Here is a 26109-nt window from a genome sequence, read left to right as displayed (position 1 = left end):
ACAGTGGGGTAGCTTCTTTTCAGTGATTCCCAAGAACCCAGAATTCCTCCTCACCTCACTTTCTTAGAGGGATAAGGAAAGGAGTGGAGAAAGAGGTGCAGCCAGGCTAGACTGAAGTGTCAGAGGTGTCTTTCAAGGCCTTACCCTCAATGACCAAAAGCTAGCATTCATCCAGTCATTCATTCAGCAAATATTTATTGAATGCCTTGGAGTAGGCCAGCACTCTTCTGGGTACTAGTGATTTGGTGGAACAAACAATGCCTCTGTCCTTGTGTTCGTAATCTACTGAGGGAGACAGACAATGAAGAAACCAATACTAATACCATATAAAGTCAGCACTGTGATGGAAAGAGAAACGGGTTAAGGGGATAGAAAATGGGAGCGGGGGCCAGGTGCAGTGACTCATGCCTGTAATCCCGGAACTTTGGGAGGCCAAGGTGAGGGGATCACTTGAGCCCAGGAGTTCCAGACCAGCCTGGGCAACATAGCGAGACTTCGTCTCTACAAAAAAAAAATATTTTTTTAAAAAAATTAGCCAGGCATGGTGATGCATGCATGCCTGTAGTCCCAGCTACCCAGGAGGCTGAGATGGGAGGACCTGAACCCAGGAGGTCAAGGCTGCAGTGAGCTGTGATTGTGCCACTGCACCCCAGCCTGGGTGACAGAGTGAGACACTGTCTCAAAAAAAAGAAAAAAAAAGAAAAAGAAGAAAATAAAAAAAGAAAAAGAAAACAGGAGGAAGACAAAACAAAGGGGGAAAATAAAGAAAATGGGAGTGGAGTGGTATTTAAACGGAGGGACCCAGGGCCCTCTAAGGGAAGACACTTGAGCAGAGGCCGCAGGAAGTGAGGAGGGAGCCCCAGCTGCAGGACTGGGCTCCAGGCTGTGGGAACTACACACACAAGAGCCCCAGGAGGACAATTCACAGCCAGAAGCCAGAGTGGCTGGAAAGGAGTGAGCAAGGAGCAGAAGACTTTGGCTTTTACTTCTAGTGGGAAGGGAAACCACTGGACAGTTTTCAAAAGGAAATGTCAGGCCAGGCGCGGTGGCTCACGCCTGTAATCCCAGCACTTTGGGAGGTCAAAGCAGGTGGATCACCTGAGGTCAGGAGTTCGAGACCAACCTGGCCAACATGGAGCAACCCTGTCTCTACTAAAAATACAAAAATTGGCTGGCTGTGGTGGTGGGCACCTATAATCTCAGCTACTTGGGAGTCTGAGAAAGGAGAATCGCTTGAACCCGGGAGGCAGAGGTTGCAGTGAGCTGAGATCATACCACTTTACTCTAGTCCGGGTGAAAGAGTGAAACTCCATCTAAAAAAAAGAAGAAAAAAAAAAAAGGCTGGGTGTGGTGGCTCACGCCTATTATCCCAGCACTTTGGGAGGCTGAGGCAGGTGGATCACCTGAGGTCAGGTGTTCGAGACCAGCCTGACCAACATGGAGAAACTCCTCCTCTACTAAAAATACAAAAATTAGCTGGGCATGGTGGCGCATACCTGTAATCCTAGCTACTCGGGACACTGAGGTGGGAGAATTGCTTGAACCCAGGAGGCACAGGTTGTGGTGAGCTGAGAACGTGCCATTGCACTCCAACCTGGACAACAAGAGCAAAACTTGGTCCAAAAAAAAAAAAAAAAAAAAAACCCGGAAATCTCATGGTATGATTTAGTGTGGGCAGAATGGGAGGGCTCATACTTATAGGTACCTGTAAGAATCAAGTGAGCTCATTCATAAAAAGGCTTACATGAAGAGTACCTGGCACAAAGTAAGTGCTAAGTGAGATTTTCTACCATTATTATGATTGTTATCCTCATTGTATGGAAGAAGAAACTGAGGCTTCAAGTGGTAACTAGCCCAAGATCAACCACTGGTAAGGGGTGGAGCCAGTCTGTTACCAGAGCCTGGGCTCTGCATTGCTACAGATTGGAAGTCCCACAGACCCACATCCAAATCTTAGCCCTGCCACTCATGAGCTGTGTGACCTCAAATGATTAACTTCTCATGGTTCTGTTTCTGCGTCTATCAAATGGAGGCATGGCTGACAACCTCTAAGATGGCCCCAGTGACCTTGCCTCCTGGTGTTCATAGCCTTTTGTATTCCTCTCCACTGAGTCACTAACTTACTTCTAAGCAACAGAATACAGCAATATTGAGGATGTTACTTTGTATCTGCTTACGTTACAAAAGATGGTGAGTTCCACCTTGCTAGCAGACTCTACCACCTTCTACTTGTGGACTTTAAAAAAGCAAGTGTGTGTGTGGGAGAGGCCCATGTGATGAAAAGTTAACAGTAGCTCTGGCCATAGCCCAGAGATAACTGAATTCTGCCAACAACCACTGACTAAGCTGAGAAAGAGATCCTTTCCCATTCAAGCCTTCAGATGAGACCACAGCCCTTGCAGATGGCTTGATTGTAGCCTTGTGAGAGACATCGAAGTAGAGGATCCTGCTGAGTCATGCCTGGGTTTCTCACCCACAGAAGTTGTGAGACAATAAATGAGTGGAGTGCTGTCTTAAGCCACTAAGCTTTGGGGTGATTTGTTACACAGCAACAGATAACTAAATACAGGAGTGATAATTGTGCCTGCAACTGACAGTCATTGGGGACAAACACAGTGTTTTGTATAAAGTATGTAGCTCCATGCCTGGCCCCAAGCGAGTTCTGAATAAATGGTAGCTGTTTTCATTTTAGTAACTAAGCCCTCCCAGAGGGCAGATGACAAGTCTGCTCTACCTGGACTCTGAGCCTGAACAATGCCTGGGGTTTGCTAAGATCTAGACCCAGAAAGGCCAGGCTCAAACAGTTTGCTCAGAGGACTGGAACATCCCTGGGCCTTTAGCTTTGCTCCCCGCATTGCAGGGCCTCTTAGTCATCCTGATGTCCATGTCATGGCAGATCCCAAATTTTGCACCCCAGTTTCACCCTCAGAAGGGCCCCAAAACTGGTGCTGCACCCTCCTTCCCATTTCCTGGCCACCTCCAGAAGGCCCCAGATTACCCCTCCCAGTCCAGGAGAGGAAAGGGTTGAAGGATGGGAGGAAGACATAGCCCAGCCAGAGGCTCGGAGTTGGGCTCAGCCAGGCCTCTCCTTCGAGGGCAGTTTCTCCATGTTGGAGGCATCCAGGCAGTAAGCAGGCCCCAGGCGCTGGCCCTGGCTACTGCATTTCATCCTCAAAGTCAGAGCTGTCTCCTGCATAGCTCTTGGCATGGGACCCATCCCCCCACACCCCCCGCCCTCTCACTCCCCCACACCCCCACCCTCCCACTCCCCCACCCCCCACCCCTGCCACACACACAGAGCAGCATCCAGCTGTGAGTCATCGACTCCATTAAGACCTATGGCCATGGCCATTCCTCTTGGAGATTAGCAGCCAGGCCCTCCTAACCCCCACCTAAGGCCTGCCACTCTCTCAAAGGCGGGACACACCACAGCCAGGCACCTGGACTGTCCTCTGGCCTTCACCAACACACACCCTGGGCATGCGATGGGGTCTCTGGATATCCTGCTCTCTCTTTTGTCACATTGTCTTGTTGTCTCTCCCTCATTTCTCTGCTGTTTCTATCTCTGTTTCTTTCTCTCCCTCCCACCCTGCCTCACCCCCACATCTCTCTTTCTCTGCCCCTACTTTGATACTGCTACTACTGCATCACTCTCACTCTGCCCCCCGTCTTCAGGGAGACTTCCTCCCTACACCTCCCACTCCCTAAAGCTGCCTGTGCTTCCCTGTGTGACTCCTGAGTCTACCCCTCAGCCCACTACCATCTCCACTGCCCAAGTACTACCTGCCCTGAGAAGCCCACTCTCATTTCTTCCTCCTCCTTTACCCCAAACAGAATGCAGTCTCTGTCTCTCTCTACCTTTGGTCATATGATTTGTGGATGGGATATCCATCCACTCCTTTGCCTCACCTACTCCCTTGCTAGCTCTACCAGCCTCAAGGGCAGTGGCAAACACCAACATGGCTCATGTAGGTATTCAGGAAGCCTCAAAAAGGGAAAGAGACAGGGAAGAGAGAGGAGAGACAGATAAGAAAGTAAAGATGCCAGATGAACTTATTGAGCACCTAGTGTATGCCAGGCACTGTTCTGGGTGCTGAAGAATTATCACCTACCTTGGGTAGTAGGGGAAATGGATGTGAGTATGAAATAGTCGTTGTCATAAGTATCAGAGAGAGAGAAGACCAGGATTGTGGGAGACCATGGGCTGTGTTCCTTATGCTGGATTTGGGGGGTTTGAGAAGGCTTCCCGGAGAATGTTGTTTCTAAGCTGGGACCTGAAGGATGAGTCAGGAAGGTGAAGAGGAAAGGTAGACACGGTGGACAGAAGGAAAAAAGAATGGAAGGCTCAGAGGCAGGGAGGCAGGAGGAGTAGATGGATGGATGAGTGGGTGGGGGAGTGCAGGCTTGAATGGACAGGGGGAGGACTGATCCAATGGGCAGGTGGGTCCAGGATGTGTGGTGGATGGGGCTTTGCACAACCTGCTTGGCCAACTGCAGGGTCAGAGCAGCAGGGAGAGGGGAGGGTCCTAGGTCATGTCCTTGTCCTCTGTATGGCCCTTTGATCTGGATCCCAGGCAGACACTGATGACCCCGTCCACCCCCTCAGCCACACAGCCCAGACCCTCTGGCCTCAGCCCCTTCAGACCCTCTCCTGGGGGTCCTGGAGATAGGGTTATTTGTAGACGATAACCTCCCTGCCCCACGTTCCCTACCCCCAGACTCAGACACTTGCCTCTCTCTGGCCACTTCCTTCTATTCTTCTGCCCTGTGTGTAGAGGGGGAGGCAGCAGCCCTGGCTCCAGAGAAGCCTGCCCCTCCTTTCTTTCCTCCTTATCTCTGTCCTGGCCGTGTTTCCTGCCCAAGGAGACAGAAATAAAGAGGCAGGCCCTCCTGCGAGTGTTAGTGATTCTGGGAGCAGGGCTGTTAGGGTCTCCAGGGCAGAGGCCCCCATTCAGCCTGTTCCCATTGCCACTGTGAGATGCCCAGTTATGGGGCACCCAGGTCTGGGATGCCCAGGGGTGGCGTATCCAGGCATGGGGCATCTACATGTGGGGTATCCAGGTGTAGAAGTTCCAGGTGTGGGGCCAGGGTGGAGATGACGGTGTTTGGCATGGCTAAGAGCAAGAGATTTGTCTCTGCCTGGCTCTGCATCTCTGGGTGAGCCACGGTCTCCCTCAGTCTCGGTTTGCCCATCTGTGAAATAGGGCTGGTGGCAATGCACATCTCCCCGGGCTAGTGTGGGAATTAAGGGAAACGCTGGAAATCACATGACTGAAGAGTTTTCACTTCTTTTATTAAAGCCAGACAGTTCCTTGAGGAGTGCTGTAGGGAGAGAAAGCGGGTGTTGGCCAGGCCTGCAGGACCTCTCACAGGGCAGGGTGGGGGTGGGCTGGAGGGTGCATCTCCAACCTACTGAGCTCAGGTCTGGCGCTCCCTCCCCTGGGCCTGGGAATTGCTGGGGAACGCGTGCCTCTGGCATCCTGCCTCTGGCTTCCAGGAAGGACCCGGCTCCGGGCTGCCTCCTCCTCCCTCTCCACTCCCACCCCTAACACCCCCTGCACACACACACACACACACACACACACACACACACACACACACACACACACAGCAGAGATGCAAGGACCTCCCTCCAACCATCGTCTTACAGAGAGCGGGGGAGAGGTACACAGAGACCCCCAATATCTACACCAGGCTTCCACTAGGAGCCTGACATACCCCTTCCTAGCTAGGTGGCTCAGAGAGGACTGATGTCCCTCTCAATGACTTTATAGAAGACCTGTAAGCCGGGCGCGGTGGCTCAAGCCTGTAATCCCAGCACTTTGGGAGGCTGAGACGGGCGGATCACGAGGTCAGGAGATCGAGACCATCCTGGCTAACACGGTGAAACCCCGTCTCTACTAAAAATACAAAAAACTAGCTGGGCGAGGTGGCGGGCGCCTGTAGTCCCAGCTACTTGGGAGGCTGAGGCAGGAGAATGGCGTAAACCCGGGAGGTGGAGCTTGCAGTGAGCTGAGATCTGGCCACCGCACTCCAGCCCGGGTGACAGAGCAAGACTCCGTCTCAAAAAAAAAAAAAAAAAGAAGACCTGTAGGACTGGTGTCAAATGAGAGAGAATTGAATAGGGGCTTTCGGGCAGCAGGGGCATCTGTAAGTGCTCACTGAGCATTTCTCCCTTGATACCCTTCTCTCTCAAATTATTCATTCAATAAATGTTTTCAAGAAGGTACTATGTGCCACACACAGTGTGGCTACAGAAGAGACTGAAAGCGGGACGGATCCTGGCTCTATTTTAGGAAACATAAAACTAGCAGGTCAAGTTACCAATGATGATGGCTGTTGCAACAGGAATAAGTAGAGAGCTTGGACAGGAAATAAGGAGGTAACAGCTACTGTAGACAGGGAGGTCAGGCAGGCTCTCTCAAGAGGGGACGTTTAGCAGGAGCCCCAGCCATACTGAAAGCTGGGGGTGACTGTTCTGGGCAGGTGAAGCAGCAGTGGAGAGGCAGTGTTGGGGAAAGAGTTTAGATTCAAAATGTCCTCACCCAGATCCCAGATCTGCTTGAATTTGCTTCTCCTCCAGCCGTTACCTATTTTCCAGGGTCATTCGAGGCTCCTCCACACCCTGGACCCGCAGCCTGTTTGTTGCGAACCTGCTAATTCTGTCTCTGAAAGGGCTCTGCTGTCTTGCTCCCACCCACATCCCTGGTCTGGATTGTGGAGACACACGCTCACTGGAGGCACACCCTCGCCTCACCCTCCCAGTTTACTCTCTACCCTGCTCCCAGGGATCATTCTAAAACCAACACCTTCATGGAGCTACTCTGCTCAAAAATCTCCCATGGCTCCCCATTGCCTGCCTAGCCCAACCACACTGCTTGACCGTGCCTCTCGGGCTTCACAATCACATCACAGCCTACTCGTCCAGACCCATGTCCCTGCCACCACCCGCTGCCTCTCATAGACCCTGAACTTTTCATGCTGCCCTGGCCTGCATGCCCTTGCTCATACAGTTCCCCTGCCTGCAATGCCATTCCCTGGCTGCTCCACCACCTCCACCCCAGGCTTAGCTGTGGCACTCTTGCTCTCTGCTCATTCCTCTGCTGCATGTCCCAGCACTCCATATGTTCCTCTGTCTGAATCTGCACCATGCTGTATAGACAGGGGGGTTCATGCATTGGCAACCTCCAGTTGGGATACCTTTCTCATATTTGGGTCCCCCAGTGCCACTGCAGGCCCAGCGGACACAGGAGAAGGAAGTATAGCAGACTGCGTGGACTTAAGACAACTTCCGGTGAGTGTCCTGGCTCAGCTATTTCACCTCATCTGTAAAAAGGGATAATTTTAGTACCTCTTATATCAGATTGTTGAGATGATTAAACAACACATTCAGTTGGATGGCACTGCCCCCAGGGATGATTTGGAAATGGATTGGGGGCATTTTCGATTGTCACAAAGATAAGGTCAGGTAGGGAGCACCACTGAACTGAGCAGGTGGTGGGTCTGGGAAGGCAGGTGACGAGTTAAGAGAGGGATGGTCTTTGGGAGGCCGAGGTGGGTGGATCACCTGAGGTCAGGAGTTTGAGACCAGCCTGGCCAACATGGCAAAACCCCCGTTTCTACTAAAAACACAAAAATTAGCCTGGCATGTTGGCACGCACCTGTAGTCCCAGCTACTCAGGAGGCAGAGAATTGCTTGAACCCAGGAGGTGGAGGTTGCAGTGAGCTGAGATCACGCCACTGCCCTCCAGCCTGAGCAGCAGAGTGAGACTGTCTAAAAAAAAAAAAAAAAAAATAGTGGGATGGTGCTGTCCAGTGAGGAAATCGCCTCACAAGTCACATGACTTTCACGTGTCCTGCTGAACATTCATGTAGGGAAGAAAATATGTTTATCATTATGTGAGTCTAGACTTTAGCTCTGCTTTACATGTAAATATAAAGCATTTTTCCACACTTCAAATATACACTGAATTTTCAAGGATGCAACTAAAGACAAAAACAAGAGAACTCTATATTTAGTTTTATTCAGAACATGCCAAGAACTGTTCACAATTTTGGAAACGCGCATCTGACAGTGACATGATTAGAACGTTGGAGTCTCGGCTCAGTGCCCCACATTCCTGTACATCTGTAGCTGTCCCCTTCACGGTGGTCCTGCACAGGCTGCAAGCCCCTGACTGTTTCCTATGTCTTCCAGAGAAGCTGGGCCTGAGTGCTTATTCAAGTGCGGATTTTATTTTACGGGACATTATTTATATTTCCTGTTTATGTTACAGATAGGACATTATATATGGTTATTTTTAAAAATCGTGCACGTAGGTAAGTTACAACATCCATGGGGTTTATTTCAGAATATTAATGGGAATGTTATGCACCATTCACATAAAAAGAAGGTGTCAGGCATGTGGGGATCTGGAAGCAGGGTTGCAGAGTTTTTATGAAGTGGTGAGAATTTGGACACTATTGCTAAGGACTTAACACACATTTGATGGGGGAGTGAACGAATGGATACAGGTTGTTGAAGGAAGCTCTCTAATGCCCCTTATATTACCACTCACAGGTGAGCTAATGCTTGGGACTGCCTGGAACTATCTGCTCCCAGTTCTGGAACCTTTTACAGAGCCAGCTAAGCACAAGGCTTCCTTGGCTCCAGCAGCCAGTTGGTTTCTTGCTGGGTCGGGAAGCTGTTCAGGGCAACTTCAGCCCTGCCTTGGAGGCCCACCTGGATATGGAGGCCCAGCCAGGGTTAGATCCAGGCAGCTTCTGGGATTTCTGCAACATCTGATAATAGGAGTGGAATTCCCGCCCAGGCCTGGTCAGGAGTGAGGGGAAGGGACAGTGTGATTCTAGGTGTCATATTCCTTCCTTCTGGGAATCAAAATAATCACATTTGCTTCAAGTTTATTTCATTTACATATTTTATTGTTATAAGTAACACATGCTTGTTGCCCAAAGAACTCTAATCAGGGTAGGCGTGTGGACTTCTCTGTTCCATGTCCTGTTTCTTACTAACATAGAGAGCAAGTGCTTTCTTAGAACTGTTTCAGGGGCCGGACGCGGTGGCTCAAGCCTGTAATCCCAGCACTTTGGGAGGCCAAGGCGGGCGGATCACGAGGTCAGGAGATCGAGACCATCCTGGCTAACACCGTGAAACCCCGTCTCTACTAAAAAATACAAAAAACTAGCCGGGCGAGGTGGCGGGCGCCTGTAGTCCCAGCTACTCGGGAGGCTGAGGCAGGAGAATGGCGTGAACCTGGGAGGCGGAGCTTGCAGTGAGCCAAGATCGCGCCACTGCACTCCAGCCTGGGAGGCAGAGCAAGACTCCGTCTCAAAAAAACAAACAAAAAAACAAAACAAAACAACAAAAAAAAGAACTGTTTCTGATTTATACATTACTTACTGTCATTAATTTGTTTTCAATTGTTTTAAAACTTTTCTCATGGAACGAACCTATGCATATGGTTAAAAAAATAATAAAAAGTAAGTTTCTCTGTTCTCCTAAACACTCCAAGTTTGTTTTTCATTGTTATTATTATTATTATTATTATTTTAATTTTTAAGAGACAGGGTCTTGCCATGTTTTCCAGGCTGGACTTCAATTCCTGGGCTCAAGCAGTCCTCTCACCTCAGCCTCCCAAGTAGCTGGGACCTCAGGCACACACCACTGTGCCCAGCTTGTTTTGTTTGTTTGTTTATTTGTTTGTTTTCAAACTAAATCATAGAAAATACATTTCTGGCTGAGCTTGGTGGCTCACGCCTGTAGTCCCAACATTTTGGTAGGCCGAGGCAGGAGGATTGCATGACCCCAGGAGTTTGAGACCATCCTGGGCAACATAACAAGACTTTGTCTCTAAAAAAAAATACAAAAATTATCCAGGTGTGGTAGTACTCGCCTGCAGTCCCAGCTACTCGAGAGGCTGAGATGAGAGGATTGCTTGAGCCCAGGAGGTTGAGGCTACAGTGAGCTATGATCAGCCTAGGTGACAGAGAGATACCCTGTTTCAAAATCAATCAATCAATCAATTTAAACAATGCATTTCTGTTTCTTCATTTATCCACTCTAGGCAGTATCTACTAGTGACTCTCCATAAAAGGTGAGGAAATTAACAATCAGCCCCAAATGTTTGTTGACTATGTGATTTTATTTCATATTGGGAAGATTAACAGCATTTACATTCTATTTTATTTCTGTAACTATGATTGATTGTTCGAAGTGACAGCTAATTACCAGCAATTTTAGTAACAGCGAATACTTACGAAGTCCTTAGCCATATCCTGGTGTTGTTCAGAGCACTTCACATAGAGGCTAACTTGTTTAATCCTCACAACAACAACTCCAGGAGATAGCAACTGTTATTAACCCATTATGTAGATGAGGAAACTGAGACATGGAAAAGTTAAGGAATTTGTTCAAGAAGGCTCAGCTAATAGATGGCAGAGTGGAGACTGGAACCTCGGCTGGTCCCAGGGTCTGTGTTCTTAACTACCACATTGGACTTCCTCTCTGGGACTATTTCAATATTATATTTTTCGGAAGCATGGCCACACCCCTTAGACGACTTGAGCCTGTTGATGACTTAGTTCTTCCCCTGTTGTAGGTGGAGAAACATGGGGCTAAATGATGGTCTTGAAAAAAGCCCTCACTCATGAGGTTTCGCCATGTGCCAGTCACTATGCTCAGCACCTTGCAGGTGAGAGCGTGATTAACCTCACAGTAAGCTCCCAAGTGGGGCCTGTTGCCATCCCCATTTGCGGACAAGGTCACGGAGGGAAACAGACCTGAAGAAATCAAGACGAGAAGCCGAGTCTCACACCTGGGTTCATCTGGCTTCATGGAGCAGGCCCTGAATTAGGAGTCGGGCTATGAGCCATCACTCACTGTAGGCTCTGGGACAGGGACTCTAACCTGTCTGGGCTCTGGGTTCCCCAACGTAAGGGTGAAGCCAATTCCACAGGGCCACCTGGCTCTAGGACTCTACGGCTCTGCTTGACCCCGCTTTCCTGGGTAAACACGTGCTGGTCTCTCACCAGCCAGCCTCAGAAGCTTCAGCTGTGAGAGAGGGATAATAATGACCCTCTGCTTAAAATCATGGGAAAACTAAATGAGATGACCTGGGTAACGCCCAGAGGACATGATAATGAGGAGGAGGAAGAGGAGGAGTCAAACAGCAGCCCAGGACCCTGTCCACCCCAGCCTGCTGCCCTGCCCTCCAGAGTCCCCCAGGGACAGCCTCCTTTCCCCACTCCCTCAGCTGAGGTGGGGCTGGAGATTCCAGGCTGTGGTTCCAGACCGTGGGAGGAAGTGAAAATGTCCTTTCTCACCAACTCTTGTTCTTCCAGGAGCTTCAGGTCCAGGCCTTGGGGGTCAGCAGGGCAGGCCTGAGGCCTGTGGTGCCGCGGGAAGACTTGGTTCAAGTGACACTGAGCCTGGGTCTAAGTGTGGTTGATGGCTTTTGTTTTCCCTGGCCCTTCAGGATGCCTTTGGGAAACCACCCATCCCGCTCGCCCCTCCACCCAGGTGCATTGCATGGGGCTAATTCTACCCCAGGTCCGGAGGCCAAGTATGGTCACGTGATCCAGACCTGGCCAATCAGCCTGTTCTGTCCCCCAGGCCACAGTGATTGGTTTAGGGATGATCATGTGACCTGCAGAAGGCTTCAGGATAGTGGCTTCCTTGGGTAGGGGAGGTTGATGGTCAGACAGGGAAGAAGCCCACAGACAGATGCAAGTGCTGGTTAATATTCTGATTCTTGTGTTGGATGACCAGGTCTTGGGTGTTTATTTATATAAATAAACGAAGGAGAACCGTTTATGAACCTATGGCAAGAGGATGGCATGAATGAGGGATCATGATTACTAGAATTCTGTGACCCAAGGTCCAACACAGAGACAAAGGGGGAGAAAACAAACAAAAAACACCTCTGGAACTTGTTGGAGCTCTTGGAAAAGAAAAGCTGTGAGTGGATGTTCAAGAGGGTAACCTAGGGCCTCATGCATTGGGACACTCAGTAGGTTCGTACTGACTCAAAAACAATGAATGAATCCTGCAATGCAGAGAAAACCCTGTGATATGAGGGTAAGTAGGAAACACATCTAGACAGCAGCCCTGGCCCTAGGTCAAGTTGCAACCCTGTAAGCATTATATCCCAGTGGGGACAAGGACTGAGGGGTCAGGGAGAACGAGGACAGTTAATTTGCAGAGAAGCCCAGCTGGTGGGGGATTGTGATTCGGTTTTGTTTTCCATTAACGTGGTTTGTGTGGTGCAGGTATGGAAAGGCAGCCCCACGTGAGTGAAGCACACACCGTGTGCACCATTCAGCATCATCACACATCCTCACAGGAGTTCCGTGGGCCCCTTTGTGACGCCCAATTTATAGACAAGGAAGTCAAGGCCCAGTGCGGCAGAACATGCTGCAGCAGGGCCAGGACTTGAACTCAGAATTGCCCGCCTCTCAGCCTTTTTTCCCCTGTGGAAGCTCTCTCAGGTTGGAGGACAGTGAGGTGACTTCTTTTGCAGGCCCAGCACATACTGTGGAGCTGGTGGAGACACCTGGTTTCTGCATCTCGGAAGCTCACAGCCTCTGGCTGGGGGAAGCAGGGGAAGAGGCTGGTAGGTTGCAGGGGACAAGATTTTAACTCTTTTATATCCCCCAACCTCGGTCTCCACTCAGGCAACCCCATCCCAATGTCTGCCCGGTCCAGGTGAGAGCTTGAGCTGGCTCAGCACCAAGGGCAGACTGTGAACACGGGCATCTGGGCAGAGTCCCTACCCTCCATGCACTCCCTGCCCTCCCCAGCTCCTAACTCGGGGCCTCTTACCTAGCCCCCAGCCCAGGGCCTGCTGCAGCTCCCCACTCATCACCTGAAGTGGGATTGACTACCCCCACCCCAAAGAGGGCAGCACGTGGGGCAGCCCTGATGGGAGAAGCAGACAGGCGGCGTGATGGGGCTCTGGGGAGGGAGGTGTTGAGTGCGGCGGGAGGGGATTGCGGCCAGCAGAGCTAATGACATTAACAGGCCCTCAGGGTGGACAGGGCTAGGCTCTCATCCTGGGGCCCTGGGAGCAGATAAAATGTGGGACTAGATGCTGAAACATATGCCCTGTGAGTCCTGCCTTCTTCACTTAAGCCACGCAGTGCCCTTGTGTAGGCAAGGTTAGCTGTCACATTAATAATCATACAAAGACCAGTGGTCACTGTCATCTGCCGATCCTTATCAGGCACAGTTGTAAGGGCTGTCCCTGCCTGGTCTCAGGCTTCATAAGGTCTCTCGGAGGTAGTGATTATGTTGTCCCCATTTTGTCTCAGACATAACCAGAGAGGGTAAGTCATTGGCCCAATGTCACACAGCATCTAACCCAGGTCAGAAAGGATCCATAGACCACCCCTTTAATCTCAATGGCTACAAAACTCTCCAAATTCAATGTTCATCAGATCATTTGAGGTGCTGGTAAAATGCAGGCTCCTGGGCCCCACCTTGATCCACTGAATTAGGATGCAAGGGGAATGAAACTCTGGAAGCCATTTTGTTGTTGTTGTTGTTGTTGTTGTTGTTGTTGTTGTTGTTTGACAGAGACTCACTTTGTCCCCCAGACTGGAGTGCAGTAGCGCAATATCAGCTCACTGCAACATCTGCCTTCTGGGTTTGAGCGATTCTCCTGCCTCAGCCACTCAAGTAGGTGGGATTACAGGCATGCACCACCATGCCTGGCTAATTTGTGTATTTTTAGTAGAGATGGGGTTTCACCATGTTGGCCACGCTGGTCTCATACTCCTGGCCTCAACTGACCCGCCCGCCTCGGCCTCCCAAAGTCCTGGGATTACAGATGTGAGCCATTGCGCCTGGTCTGGAAGCCATATATTTGACAAGTGCCCCAGTTGATCCTGGTGATCAGGCATGTTTGAGAACTCCTGCACCAGACTGTCAGAAGGACTAGTCAGAGAGGTAGAAAGCACCCAGTCTGCAGTGTCCGGCTTCTAAGGCCGTAGCTCATGAATAATGGAAGGAGGGGCCCTCCATGACGTCTCAGAAGGGGTGGACAAGAGGCTGCCCCAGGGCCGGTGGAGGTGGAGGACTGTCACCTTCCCACCCTCCCTGTGCCCCTTTTGGCTGCCTGTACAGAGTAGGAGGTCAAAGGCCTTGTCTAAGAAAGTGGCAGGAGGGCCTCTCAGAGCCCAGTCAGTCAGTGGGGGATCTGTCAGCCCCTGGGGCAAGGCCAGGTGGGGGCAGATGGCAGATGGACACCCCCCACCCCAAGCCTCTCCCTGGGGCCAGGCAAGAGCTATCCAGCTCATCTTCCCGGGGCTCCAGCTTCACCTTTCCCACCCCACCAGCCCTGCGTTGCCATCACCCGCGACTCCCAGCTGGTCCCCTCACCACAGCGACAGTCCTGTTCCCTGGCAAACAAGCACAACAGGGGCAGAATCCTGACAGAGTCACCCATGTCCACAGTCACAACCACACCGATGGATAGATGGGGTGCTGTGTAACCCGCACCTGAACAAAGAGGAGACTGAGACCAGAAAGGTAGGCGGGGCCTGCGTTGCAGAAGGGCACCCAACTCAAGGGTCAGGTTGAAATCCCGCCCAGCCACGCACTCTGACATGGGGCTGGGGGTGGGAGGGGCCTATTTTTCAGGTGACATAAGAGCACTGGGGTGGGCGGGTCCTGTCTGCAGGAGGAGCCCAGGACTTGCCCAGGGTCTATCCCGTAGTTGCCGAGTGGTACTGGGTCTCCAGATTCCTAGACCCTTTGTTTGGATTGACCAGTCAGTTCAAACTGCTTTAACCCACAGAATGATTGTTTCAAATAATTTCTTTTTGTTTGTTTTTTGTTTTTGAGGCAGAGTCTTGCTCTGTCGCCTGGGCTGAAGTGCAGTGGTGCGATCTTGGCTCACTACAACCTCTGCCTCCCAGGTTCAAGCAACTCTCGTGCCTCAGCCTCCCGAAGAGCTGGGATTACAGGCATGCACCACCACAACTGGCTATTTTTTTTTGTATTTTTAGTAGAGACAGGTTTTCACCATGTTGGCCAGGCTGGTCGAACTCCTGACCTCAGGTGATCCACCCGCCTTGGCCTCCCAAAGTGCTGGGATTACAGGCGTGAGCCACTGTGCCCAGCCTCAAATAATTTCTTATACAAAGTAATGAATAATAACCCTAGCCAGCAATGTTTGAGCATGTACTGTGTGTCAGGCCCTTCTCATGGGTAATCTAATTTATGACTAAAAATGATCTTATGAATAGCTACCATGATTATTGCCATTTTATAGAAGCAGAAACTAAAGTGTCAATAAAACAGGCAAAAATCATGCTGCCACTGACTTCAGGGGGGCCACCTCCACATTTCCACCCTCCAGGGGTTCCTTGGAGCATAGTTTGAAAACCAGTGCACACCAATCTTAAGCATACTTGTACCAGAATCAGAAAACACATCAGAACAATGCACCATGTGAAGTTTAATTAGGGGCAGTTCCCCCTGCTTCCTAGGGTCTTGTCATCCCTACCTCACCACCCTCACTTTCCAGTCTTAGTAAAGAATGGAAATGCTCGTCTATTATTTCATCTGCCTAGGCTCCAGCTGGACCAGTTTTTCTGGGCTCCTACCTTCTCTCAAGTTGATCTCATGCTTTTAAGGAGGGGTTGTTCTGCTTTCTTATGACCCCATGCCCTCGATCACAGTTTACTGGTCCTATCACAATTCTCCTGCAGGTTGACTGGAATAGAGGAGTCTCCCCACCTAGTGATGGGGCTGCTAGACGGGGCTCTGGGGGGCTCACTGGCCATGTCCCCCACCTGTGGAGGACTCAGTCTCTAAGGAGAGGGTATGAGGACAGCCCACAGAGAGAGCAGAGACTCCTGAGTCTTGTGATGTCCCGCTTCTGGTCCCTGAAATCCAACAGCATCCTTCTCACCAGCTGTTCACTCCTTTCTTATGCTGGCCTAGCTAAGCAAATCCAATTTCTGTTGCTTGCCACCAAAGAAAAGGAGGGGGTGGGGTGTAGGAATAGAAGAACCAAGCTGCTTCCCAGGTTGTAGCTGTGTCACTCAGTACAATTTTAGCTGACCACTCAGCGGCCATTCTTGCCCTTCTGTTCTTCATGGCAGCACCTGCGTCTCAGCCAGCCGGGTTTCCTTACAGGTTGGGAACTGGCATGGCATGAACCTTACTTAGCCAATGAGATGTACGAGGGAGCCTGGTGGTGGGGAGGTAGTGGGAGGTGCCTGGAAAGGTTTTCCTTGTTATTCAAAGGGGACATTAGATAGGGCCTGTGAAGAGATGGCTCTTTGTCCCCAGGTATCTGTTTTCCCCTTTTTTGTCTGTATAAACAGTTTTTATTTAATTATTATTAATTTTTTAAGACAGAGTCTCACTCTGTCACCCAGGCTGGAGTACAGTGGCACAATATTGGCTCACTGCAACCTCCGCCTCCCAGGTTCCAGCAATTCTCCTGCCTCAGCCTCCCAAGCAGCTGGGATTATAGGCACGCAGTACCATGCCTGGCTCATTTTTGTATTATGTGTAGAGATGGGGTTTCACCCTGTTGGCCAGGCTGGTCTTGAACTCCTGACCTCAGGTGATCTACCCAGCTTGGGCTCCCAAAGTGCTGGGAATATAGGTGTGAGTCACGGCGCCTGGCCTTAGGAATAGTTTTTAGATGGGCATGTGGCTGCCCAGCCAAAACCTGCATTTTCTAGCCTCCCTTATAGCTAGATGGATGTGGCCATGCAGCCATGTTCTAACCAACAATATGAGTAGATGTCATGTGTGCAACTACCATGTGCACCCACAAAATGAGGGGCATGTTCTCCCCTCCTTTTCCTCCTCCTCCCTGAGGAATACAGTCACGTGCCACATAAAGATGTTTCGATCAATGACAGACCTCATGGAAGACAATGGTCCTGTGAAATTACAATACTGTATTTTTACTATACCTTTTCTGTGTCTCGATATGTTTGGATACACAAATGCTGTGTTACAATTGCCTACAGTATGCAGAACAGGGACATGCTGTACAGGTTTATAGCCTAGGTGCAATAGGCGATACCATCTAGCCTAGGTGTGTAGCAGGCTGTACCATCTCGGTTTGTGTTAAGTACACTCTCTGATGATCGGACAACAATAAAATCATCTAATGACATATTTCTTAGAACATGTTCCCATCGCTACGCAACACACGACTGTACTTACATGACGAGCCACCTCCAGCTTTGCAATATGGGCAACAAGGTATAGAAACCTAGTCCTCAATACCACTGGGCTGCCATGTTAACCCTGAACTAGCCTGGGACTGTAAAAGACCAGGAAAATACATTTCTATCTTGCTTAATCCACTGCTGTTTTGGGTCTTGTTGTAGCAACTGGGTCAGTGTCTAATCAGGGATTCTTGCCTTCCTGCTTTAGATCTTGATGTGATGGCTGGAGCTGTGGCAGCCACCTTGTGACCATGAGGGAAAAGCCAAGAGGCTAGTTGAGAAGCCAACCGAGAGTTTTACATTCATTGAGCTCCTGGATTTGCCAACTCTAGAACCACTCATTCTGGGTATCTCATTAGGCAAGATAATAAGTTTCTCATTATTCATGTTGTTTTCATTGGTCTTTCTTTTACTTACAGACAAAGCATGACAACTGAAGTACTCAGTGAGGTTTGTGGTGAAGTTGCCTGAAGTCATACCCTGGCTAGAGACAGTGGAAAGCTATGTGGGCTATTGAACCCACTCCCATACCAGGGGGCTTTGCCCTTTCCATCCAGGAAGTTCAAATCCAGCCTCAAACCTTTCTAAACAAAGCATCTGTCAAAAGAGTATTGATAAAACAGAGCATCTCTGTTTATTCCTCAAAAGAGATAGAGAGAAATGAGGACACCCTACCTAAGATGTGTGCTGGAGGAAATGTGACTTTTGTCCTCTAAACAGAAATAAGCATGAGTCTTTCCTGTATCCCTGGCAGCCTCAACCTGGGCGCTTTTATTCCTGCCCATGTTTGCACTTCATGGAGCCAGGAGTTCCTGTGGATTAGTCAGGATCTTGACAGGAAACAGAAGTCACATCAGCTAGGATTTCGAGGAGGATTTAACAGAGGTATAGACGGAATTAAGGGAACTAGCACGGGATGCTGAGGCGCCCAGGAACAAACAATAGCAGGAAGCCATTACTACCCCTGATCTTGAAGGCACTGGGGGAGGGAACAGCATTAGGGAACCTGGCAAGGACTGGAGTGTGGGAGAGAGGCCATCGCACCAGAGCTGCCATTATAGAGAGATGCAGCCAAAACCTTGGTGGAAATACCCCAACCCCTCTCTCCTTCCACCCTCTGGTTTCCTGCCAGTGTCTCCCATCACCTAAGCCTGACCACAATCAAGAGAGCAAGGGAGCCTGGGGGTACAATCCTTAGAGGTCAACCTCCTGGGGCAGGGAGGGGCAGAGCATGAATTGGGGCATAGTGAGAGAGAGGAGGGCGAGAGTGTCGTATTTGTGCTGAGGTATCCGCTTGCTCCAGAACTTCGGCAGCCCTCATGTTGTGGGGAGATGTTGGTGAGAAAGAGAGAGGGACAAAAGTCTCTCAGACCTGACAGTCCTGGCGATGGAGAGTCCAGGTTTGGAAGATACTGCATGGGCACCTGGGGCCGGGCTGCCTTGCTGGAATGTGGAAGTGCTCAGAAATGAGGGAGACCAGAGCCAGCCACCCTGCCAGGCGGGCACCAGAGGGACTCTCAGGAAGAGCCCTTGCAAATCAATGGCAAATGATGAAAAATGCAGACAGATAAATAACTTAAAAGACCCAGGCTTGCTGGAAATGGTCTCTGATCTCAGCTCAGCTCCTGGGCAGCCAGGCTCACATGCTCGATTTTTAATGAGGGGCCACTGGGTGAAGACAACTGGGTTTTTTGGATTGCTTTGAAAGGAGGCTCTGCCTCTGTCTTCCCTGCTGGGCTGCTTTTGCGCTGGCCCCAGGCATGCCCTTCTCCCCAGCCTCAGCACTAGAAAGGTCACTGTCATTTGTGGACAGAAAGGTGGAGAACACAGGTCTGATCTCAGAAAGGTGTGTTCAAGACCCAGCTCTGCCACTTAAGTTATGTATTTTGGGGGCAAGTCACTTAAATCTCTATGAACCTCAGTGGCCTCATCTGTGAAATGGGGGTAACAATAGTGCCTCTCTTCCTGAGATTTTGATATGCAATTCTTAGTACACACAGTTCCTACAGAGAGGAAGTGCTCAGTCAATATTAAAAGAAACTGAGCTGAAATTCTGGGGAAAATGAAATCCTGGTTCTGCTTTTCCTCTCTAAACTGTAGTTTCCTCCTTGGTAAAAATATGTGCATCCAACTATGTCCACCTCCCATGGTTAACATGAAGGTCAAGAGAAATGGTGCACGTAGGATGCCCAACCTACAGTGGGCACTAGATAGTGGTAGCTGTTCTTGTTATTGCTGGTGTTGCTGTTGTTGTTTCATAAGAAGACTGGGATGAAAGAGCAAATAACTTGAGGTCACTAATGTAGGGTGGAGTCTGGGCCGGGGAGGGAGTTCTTGTAGGTTGGACTCCTACCTATCCCAGGGGTCCTTCGTCTCTCATTACTGGAGTAAGAAACGACGTGGGGGAGACACCCCTCATGGTCACAAAATGCAACCTTGGGCTAGGCAGGGGGTGCTGGTCAGTTCAGCGTCATGAATAGAACTAGAGCCTTGGCATCAAAGAGGCTACACCTGTTGGCTATGGAACCCGGGGCAAGTCCTTTCACCTCTCTAAGCCTCAGTTTTCTCATCGGCAGAATTTCTCCCAGCACAGCTGTTAAAGTCCAATGTAAAGGACTTAGGGTCTGGCTCACAATAAAGGCTGATTGTTTTTAAAAATTATTATTTGGACAGACTCAGGGTCCCCAGCACTTTGGAGGGAAGGAAACCAAATTGTCTTTCTTGCTTGAATGAGGGAAGAAGACACAAGAGAGGCTCTGTCATACCCAGTGAACAGACCACCCCAGCAATGCCAGACAGCATGGGCAGGGAGCAGCAGGGGAGCTGGCACCTCAGCCACCACCCTTGTGCCCACTTTCACCCCTCCAAAGGCCTGATTTTCAAGTTGATACCATACATGTGGGGTTGTCTGAGTTGCCCAATACCTCTTCCAGCCAAGTGGACTCTCCTGGGTGTCCGGAGATCATCCGTCTCATTCCCCACCCATCTCATCTGAGTCCTGGCCTGATGTAGGATCAGCGCTCAATGAGGGGATTTGCACACTTGTGCATTGTGTTTCTGTTTACAGACATATCCATGCCCATCATCAACTTTCAATCCTACGGAATGGGTCTTACCAACCCCATCTCACTGTTTCAAATGGACGACAGCTGGTGGAATCTAAGGATACTCCCATCACACCTTGGGTGGTGAAGATTCTTCTAAAATGCTAGGTGAAGGCTACTAGGTGTTTGGTTTGGGGGTTCTTTTCTGCGTGTACTCCTTACTGCATTCCAGACCGTGCACTTTACTGCTGTCATTGCATTCAATCCTGATAACAGCTTTGAAAGGTAAATGTTGCTATTGCCCCCATTTTGCAGGTGTGGAAGGTGAGAGTCCTCATGTAGTTACTCGCTCAGGGTCACAGCCATGGGAATAGAGCTATGACTAGAGACCAGGTCCTTCTACCCCCAGACCCCACACTCTCAGCCACCATACTTTTCTTCCCCAATTCTGCAAACCTCTTTCTACAATGTATCAATATTGCTCATCCTGGTGACCTCCTTCTACCTTATCTCCTGTATTCAGGACAAAGTAAGGCAGAAAGGGTAAACATAGGAGGTGATGTAACGTGATCGGGGCAGCCCAACTTATAGTTGGGCCAGGATTAGAACTGAGGCTGTCGGATCCCAGAGCCTGTGCTCCTAACCAGCACATGCTGTTGCCTCCAATCATATGTAATTAAATCAGTATTTAATGATCTAGAATTACACTTTATGACAGAATACGTACAGCTGATGAATTTCTGTGTTCATGGTTCACACACACTGCATTATGATGAAGGGTTCATTCATTATCGTTAAAGCGCCGACACAACCACATATGTGCAGTGCTTGGGGGAGACAGTCCTTGCAGTGTAGGGTGTCACCAAGTGGTTATTGAACTCCTATAGAGCAAGGACTGGGTCTCAGTCACCTTTTCAGCAAGAGCACCTAACACAGTACCTGGCACAGTGCTGGTACTTAGAATTAGAGTAATGAATGAAATAAATGAATGGAGGAGTTGGCTCTCCAGCCACGTTTTCTGATTTCCAGTGCTCTTTCCTTTACACCACAACCTCAAAGAGCTTGAGTTTGGGGAGCACTGAATGGTACCAGGGCACATCTCAGGAGAGGTGTGAACTGCCAAGGGGTGGACTGTGGACCACAAGTTGGCCAAGCATGTGGGCTCTGAACCTAGCTTACCTAGGTTCAAATTATGACTCTACTATGTATTACTTACGGAACTTCAGGCAAGTTACTTAGCCTCCCCCTTCGGCATGAGGAGTGGCCACAGTCAAGGCTTTAGGGATAGAAAGTTGCCTCCACCTGGGCAGAGGCAGCTCCATCTCGGACTCCACTGATGGACAAGGCAGACGGGGCACCGGCAGACGGGGCACCTGTAGTCGGCACCTGAATACCTCTCCTCCCTCAGACTCCCCTTGTGGCCAGCTTTGTACTCCTGCCTGGCCAAACGCATAAAGCCTTGTTAATAATGAATAGGCCCCTGTCTGCCTTACTTAACACTGAAGCTCCAGGCAGATGCACAGCCCTTTATAAATGATCCAGTCCAGCTGATTAGGCCCCGTGGGGTGCATTCCTGCAGCCAGCCTCTTGTTCCCCGTAATGGAATCATAATGTTAATGTGATTTCAATTAGGGCTATGTTACAGAACACAGGTGCTGGAGTGAGCCTGCAGGCGGGGAGGCCTCCTCGGGGACTCATTTTCCTGGGAAAGGTACACGTGTTTCCAAGGCCTCAGGAAAAAGCAAGCCACCCCGGCTGAAGCGAAGGCATGAAAGCAGGGATGAGAGGTATCAGAGCCCACACTCCTGGCTCTTCAGGGACCCCGGACTTGTTTCTTATTCAACTTGAGTAGCAAGCCCCTTTTACAGGAGAAAACGTGTCTTGGGGGCCCCTGAGATCCACAGGTCCCAATTCGAGAAAGAACAGCCCAAGAACTAGAATCGTATCTCAGGAAAATATCTTTCTGTTGTGAATTATCACTGCAACAGAGATGAATAAATGATAGATGGGTTTTTATTTTTCTTAATAAAAATAACTCACATGTATGGAGGTTTCACTATGTCCCAGACACAACTTTTAGTACATTATGTATATGTACAACTCATTCCTCGGATTTCATTATGAAAATGAAAGCACACAGATATTTTTTGGACAATTTTCTTTCTTTTTTTTTTTTTTGTTGAGACAGAGTCTTGTTCTATTGCCCAAGCTGGAGTGCAGTGGCACAATCTTGGCTCACTCTAACCTCTGCCTCCCGGGTTCAAGTGATTCTCGTGCCTCAGCCTCCCGAGTAGCTGTGATTACTATGCCTGGCTAATTTTTTTGTATTTTTAGTAGGGGTGGGGTTTCACCATGCTGGTCAGGCTGGTCTTGAACTGTTAGCCTTAAGTGATTTGCCTGCCTCGGCCTCCCAAAGTGCTGGGATTACAGGCATGAATCACTGTGCCCAGCCGTTTTTGGGGCAATTTTCATAGAATGCAAGGGCCCCCTAAGAACACATTTCCAGATTGCAGTCTGTGAAACCCCAGCCTGGGGGAGCTGGGCCAGATGGGACCTTCAGGGAGCACTGGGCCAGTTCTCATACTACAGGTGAGGAAGCCGAGAGCCAGAGAGGGGAAGGGACTTGCCCAAAGCCTCCTTACAAGTCAATGGCCAACAGGACATCAAACCCAGGTGCCGTGCCTCCCAGGCCCTGAACCCTGCTTCCTTCCACCATGCTCTTTATAAAGAAAGTATGGGGAGAAAATAAAAATTATCCCAAGCTCCGCCACCCAGAAATCTCCATTGCTGACATCCCAGAATATCCTTCCAGCCTTTTTCTCCAAACATATACAACTGGCCCTCCATATCTGCAGTTTCTGTGTGTGCAGATTCAACCAACTGAGGGTCATAAATATTCAAAAAACTAAAACCAAAAAATGCAACAATAAAAAATAATACAAGTTAAAAAAAATACTACAGCAACTATTTATATAGCATTTACATTGTATTAAGTATTATAAGTAATCTAGAGATGATTTGAAGTATATGGGAGGATGTGCATAAGTTATATGCAAATACGACTCCATTTTATAAAAGAGACTTGAGTATCTGTGGATTTTGGTATCCACAGGGGATCCTGGAACTAATCCTGCAGGGATACTGAAAGATGACTGTATGTACTTTATAGCACAAAATCGGATAATAGTGACTAGGCTATTTAGTAATCCGTTATTTTTCCCCACCTAAATATAGCATGTCAACTGGGTAGCACTGGAGCATTTATTTCTGATACCCGTGTCATTCTAACGACACCCATGTGCTCAAGGTGGCCTTTTTTGAAGGTCTTATCTTGCCCAGGTTCTCCCATGACTCCTTTATTGCAAATGCTAAAAGTGATTTGCATTTCTCTGATCAGGTCTTCAATTCATGCCTCCATGCCCTTGTACTTGCTGGTTTCTACCAGCAACGCCCTTCTCTGCTTAGCAAATTCACACTCAGCTCACATGTGACCTCTGCAGTGAAGCCTTCCTTGGCTACTCTAGCATTGTCCTCTCCTCTCCCCGTGCCCTTATCTTCTTGCAGTGCTTCTACAGGACTTTTAATCTGGTCCTGTTGGAGCATCTGTCACTTTGTATTTCTACTGTACAGGGTGTCCATAAAATCTGGAAACAGGCAAACATACAGAATGTTGCCAAAGACATCTTTCGTATGTAACATATATAGATACATTGTGATGACTTTCTAGGCTTCTGGACTTCATGGACACCCTGTATTTTCAGGGGTCTGTCCCCTTCATTCCATGGTGAGTGCTGGAAGTCAGAGAAACACTATCTTCTTCATACTTGTATCTCCAAAGGAGTATTTAGGTGATTATTGATCACAGTTTCCTCATCTGTGACATGGGACCCTTTGGATAGTGGTAGATGAGATGAGATAATGCAAGAAAAGCAATTAGCACAGTGCCTGATGCAAAGTAAGCTTTCCATAAATAGTGGCTATTACTGCTTGTAGTGTAATTGTTATTGTTATTAAGCCTGTGGCTTTTTGAACAAGGGATGTGCAGAGTGAAGGAGGGATGGCTAAATGAACAGATGATGGATGAATGGATAATGAGTGAAAGGATGAAAATATGGATAGGTGATAAAGGGAGAAGGATGGATGCTGAATAGAGGCTGGATGGATAGACTTAGAATGGATAAATGGGAGGATGGAAGGATGGGTGGATGGGTGGATGCATGGATGGATAAATGGATAGATGGATAGATGATGGATGAATGGGTGGATGGATGGATGATGGATAGATAGCTGGGTAGGTGAATGGGTACATAATGGATAGGTGGGTGGGTGAGTGATGGATTGATGAATGAAGAGTCCATCTTTTCCTTTCATAAGTAAGGATAGAAGAAAGGAGGCAAGAGGTTGACAGGAAGACCAAAGGTCTTGGTGCCTAGAGACAAGAGTCAAAGTCTACTTGTTATCCCAGCCTTCTGCCATAGCCCAGATCTCAACTAGGTCTCATAACTTAGCCTCCCAGTGACTGTCCCTAGGCCAACTTGAGGTTCTGCCTCTAGAATAAGAAGAGATTGGCTGTGGAATAGCTGAAGGAGCAAATGCAGGGCTATAAATCTGCCTTTGACTGAGAGGCTTTCTTAAAGCTCACTGTGAAGTTCACTGACCATGAAGTTGCTCCTTGGGGAAGAGAAGCCCTAAGCTCTCCTCCACTGGCAAGGAAGAGTGAGTCGTTAGGGTGACCTGAAGGTTGTAGAAACAAACACCACATTGCTGCCCAGCTGGCCTTAGCTGCAGGTCCTGAGGAGCCTTTCAGACACATCCAGGAGTGGTCTCAGGGAATGATCCCCAACCAGCCACCCAAGTGGGATTACAGGGGGAGTGAAGAGCAGGGCAAGCCCCTGGGAGGGAGCTTGGAGGGGTCCCAGGATCCTGGAGCACCAGCACCAGCAGGGACTCAGGGATCCTCCAGGCCACCCCATCCATGGAGCAGATGGAGACCAGAGGCAAGAGAGGGTGGTGGCTTCCCCACGTGCCCCGCAGGTCAATCGAGGGTGGAGTCGGCACTTGAATGCAGGTCCCAGGCTGTGGGGTCTGTCCAGCCCTCACTGTTAGCTATTCCTTGGCTGTGGGGTGAAACCACTCAGGCTCTCCAGGAATCCCTGAGGCTTCTCAGGCAGGGTGTGGCTGGAGGCAGTTTCCTGGGGGCTGGTTTATATTCCGCCTTTCACCACAACCCCTGTAATGTTCTAGGCGAGTCTCTCTCCAGTATTCTTTGATGCTGAGCAACCCTCCCAGGCCCTGAGGCCAATAAAAGAGTGTTGGATCAAGTCCTTCTCTGCTGGGTGAGCCCATGGTGATTATTTCTAGGACTCTGACTTGGAGAAGCTGGGAAGACAGAACAGTTGCTTTTCAGGAGCTGCAGGTCAGGCCATGCCCAGTGGAAATTCAGCCACACCCGAAAAACCCACATCCTTTTGTTGGGGAGCCAGAATGCCTATGGAGGGCGGGGTGGTGTCCTGACTCCTCCCCTTACTAGCGTGGCCTTCAGGGAGGAACATCCTCTCTGCCTGCATTTCATTGACTGAAGAGAGGAGGATGGGGGTGAGGGATGCCAAGAAAGAGTGGCCTGCAAGAAAAGAGGAAACTTAGGAATGTATTTGGGCCTCTTTACTGAAGGCCTGTTTACTCTGCTCCTTGCACCCAAATCCCACTGAAAACAACAACGAATTTGGGGGGAAAGATAGAGCAAGACCTCTTTTTTTTTTTCTTTTTTTGGAGATGAAGTCGCCCAGGCTGGAGTGCAGTGGTGCGATCTCGGCTCACTGCAATCTCCACCTCCTGGGTTCAAGTGATTCTCCTGCCTCAGCCTCCCTAG

This window comes from Rhinopithecus roxellana, chromosome 15, assembly GCF_007565055.1.
Source record: "Rhinopithecus roxellana isolate Shanxi Qingling chromosome 15, ASM756505v1, whole genome shotgun sequence".
Classification (NCBI taxonomy): domain Eukaryota; kingdom Metazoa; phylum Chordata; class Mammalia; order Primates; family Cercopithecidae; genus Rhinopithecus; species Rhinopithecus roxellana.
This window is presented reverse-complemented; position numbering follows the sequence as displayed.